This window comes from Coturnix japonica, chromosome 11, assembly GCF_001577835.2.
Source record: "Coturnix japonica isolate 7356 chromosome 11, Coturnix japonica 2.1, whole genome shotgun sequence".
NCBI lineage: Eukaryota > Metazoa > Chordata > Aves > Galliformes > Phasianidae > Coturnix > Coturnix japonica.
The window spans coordinates 11,617,094-11,620,671 of NC_029526.1; positions in this window are offsets into that span (position 1 = coordinate 11,617,094).

A 3,578-nucleotide genomic window follows, 5' to 3' on the forward strand; every position below is an offset into this window, starting at 1 on the left:
CAGAGGTGAGATTGTGCTGTCAGTAATGATATTCTTCCTGCCTAAATTTTCACTGTGGAAAGTACTCTCCTTTACTTATCCCTCTTAGCTGATATGCGTTGCTTCCTTTTGCTCTTCAAGAAGATGCTCTGTGTCACTCTTGGTATGTCTGTTTGGGTTAAAGTGCATCATTTTTATACAGTGTTGTATGGTGAAATGAGCAGTTTTAAGTCCTACAAATTATGCAGAGTATTTTGCTCTCTCCCATGGTGTCCTTGGATGTGAACAAGCTGAGCTTTCTTTTGTCCATTCAAACACCTTTTGCCTCTGAGGGCACAAGGGAATATATTATTTATATATTTGAGGGGCTATCTCTTCTGTTACCTTAAACTGAAGTGCTCTGGGATGTGTGTCAGACGTTTTGCCAGGATGGAGTTTCAGGGCAAGTTGAAAACCTCTGCAGACAAATGCTGAGCATGTGTATCTGTAAGGCAAGCAGGGATCCTTTTGTATACATTAACGATCTGAGATGTGCAGAAAGTCTGCAATTGGCTTGAATTTCATAAAATGCAAGAAAAGTTCAGATGCTGCATATTGGGATTTCTTTACAGTAAGGACCTTGTCCCTTTGTTTTGTGAATGACCTTCCCATTTATACAGTTCCTCTCCATTCACTCAAAGCTATTGTTTTTCTGTGTGTTAATTAAAACCCAGATTAAGTATATAAAAGCACACTCAAGCTTCTGTGCATGCCCAGCTGAAAACAGAGCTGTATGAACACTCTAGCAGCGATGTGAGCTTTGTCACTGGAGTAGAATGCCTGAATATGAAAGTCATTATTGGGAAGCAGAGTGACATTTAAATTATGCCTCTGTTACTCCTACTGGCTTCTGACGACATATTTTCAGAAAGAAAATCAAACGAGTTACAAGGCACTTAAGTATAATGCTTGAAAATGGTATCTTAATGTGGTTATTAAATGAAATGTTAGCCCCGTGTATCCATATGATTTTACCACGAATGTGGCTTGCAAATCTGATGGTGTACTTCTTCACGTCTTTATTGCACTAACTGGTATATTTTCAGTGCTGGCTTTGTGCCATTTCTGTTGTACCGACACAATAGAATCAGCCATGTAGAGAGGGAAACATCTGGCTAAATAAATAAATAAATAAATGAAGCATAAACAGTCTGACTTGCATTGCCATATGTAAAAGACAGCAGTGAATCACAGACAAGTGAAAAACTATCAAGGGAAAAAAGCCAGTGATAAAGGTGGACCAACTGTAATGACATGGCCCTCAGTAGAAAGTCATCTGCTGACGGACAGAGGAGTAGAGAAGTAACATCTTTAGATGGGTGAAGACCAGTCCTTCCTTTTGAAAAGAAAGCTTTATCCTTGTCTGAGACCCCATTTAAAAAAAATATACATATCTATGGGGTTAACTTCATCAGCTCCACTAACTGCACTCCAGTGAGAGATAAGAAGATAATTAAAATTACCACCATGCTTAATCAACTTGCCAGCATAGGGATACTCTTGAATTGGGGCACAATTAAATTAAGCTTAACTCCAAATATATGCAAGAAGTAGACATCTGGCAAAGCCTAGCTGAAAAAGCAGAGCTGCATTATGACAATCTCCAAGGACAAAGGAAATGGAAAGTGAAAGGGTATCAAAGAGCAAGACTTCTGCCAAGTCTTTTAATCTTTGTTTTGTAATGCACACTACCAACCACAAAAAATACTTAACTGGTGATTTCACTCACTTATTGCTTAATCTTTAAGCTATCGATTTTACTAGTTTACTCAGAGCATATAAATATATATGAAAAAAATATGCATCTATGCAAGTGTACCTTATTTTTTTAATTTTTCAGTTAGCATGACTTGAATTTTGAAACAATTTACAACTGCAATTATAAGGTCTGAAAATGATATAAGAGGAAGCAGAATGAGCTAATCACAGACAAAATCAAGGACCTCCTGGCCTTGAAATCTGTATTTCCATGAAAGAAAGTCTTTGAAACTTTGCTGAATCTAAGGATATTAATAAGCCGCGTTACAGTTTTATCCTACAAATGACATCAAAGAATTAATTTTTGTAATATGTCTGGAAGATAAATAGCAGAATCAGTATCACTTGTACTGAAACAAAAAGTTGAGAGGATGGTCTGAGCTAGTCTCAGAAAGATTATATATTTCAAGTTCTTGATTCCTAATTTTGTGTCAGAGTATCTCTGAGCATCCACTAAAAGCTATCTGAAGATGAGAAGGTTTCTATTCAAATCTGGCTTGATGAAAACAGAGTGACTGGCAATTGTGCTCTCACCTTCTGATGAGTCAGAACACTTTAAAATAGTTTTGTGTAGAAGTAAATAAATATCTTATTTTTCTCCACAATAGGCACCTTGAAGATGCTTTTCTGCTGTGAAACCCGGGTCTCAGAAGCACATTAAGAAGTTAAGTAACTCACAAAGAGCTGAAACCTAGGAGCTGTCAAGGGCTTTCTATTTTAAATGACATTTATCTTCATCTTGTGAAGGTATCACCACATTCCGTTTATTTATCTATGTGAAGAAAGGCAGTAATTTTTCTTCTGTTCAACCTGTGGACCTACTAGGTTCATTAGCTATTTTATTTTTTGTTTGTTTTCTATGCTTCTTTGAAACTGCTGTTTCATACATTGCAGAAGGTGGGGGGGGGGGTTGTAGAAGCACAGAAAGGGGTGGTTGCACAATCATTTATTCCTTAGTGAAATATCATTTGAATGCTTTGGAATTGCCCAAGCTCTCCTGAATTCCCAAGTCTTTCTGTATGGCATGTTGCAGTCTGACCACAGTGGCCAAGGAGCAGAATATAAATAGAGAGCTTCCTTGTACTGGGACCTGATGATCTCACCACTGTTTTCTATTTTACATATTAAATTCAAGATATTGCAAAATAATTCAGTTTACCAGATAACAGATTTTAGCCCAAATGTGTGATATCTTCATATATAGCAGCAATCAGACCTTTCTTAAGTCATTCATTTGATACTCAAAAGGGGATTTATACTTAAATTTCTACCTGCACTCCTGAATGAAGTGCATCAGAATCCACAGTTCATGGGATTTAAATGGACTGCCATGCTGTAGTGTAAATGCTAAATCATGACCTAAACCAGTGATTGAGCACCTGGTGGGAAGGCAGGGGCAGGCAACACAGAGGAGCTCAGATGCATGCAAAAAACCTGAGTGACTAGAAGGGGTGGAGCCAGGATGCAGCCCTCATTTAAGGGTTGGCAGCAGAGGTAAGAGTATCTCACTGGGGATCTGTGCCTACCTGAGGACTTTCATAGAATTGCAAGGTTGGAAAGGACCTACAAGATCATCTAGTCTAACCGTGCTCCCATTCCCAAAGCTAGAGCAAACCAGATCTTGTGGCTTTTCATTCAGATGCCTCTTGAACACTGCCATGGACAGCGACTCCACCACCTCCCTGGGCAGCCATTCCAGTGCCTGATGACTCTTTGAGAGAAAAAGTTCCTTCTTATGCCGAAGTCTAAACACACTGTCAGCTCATGTTCAGCTGAGCATTGACCAACATCCCCAGGACCCT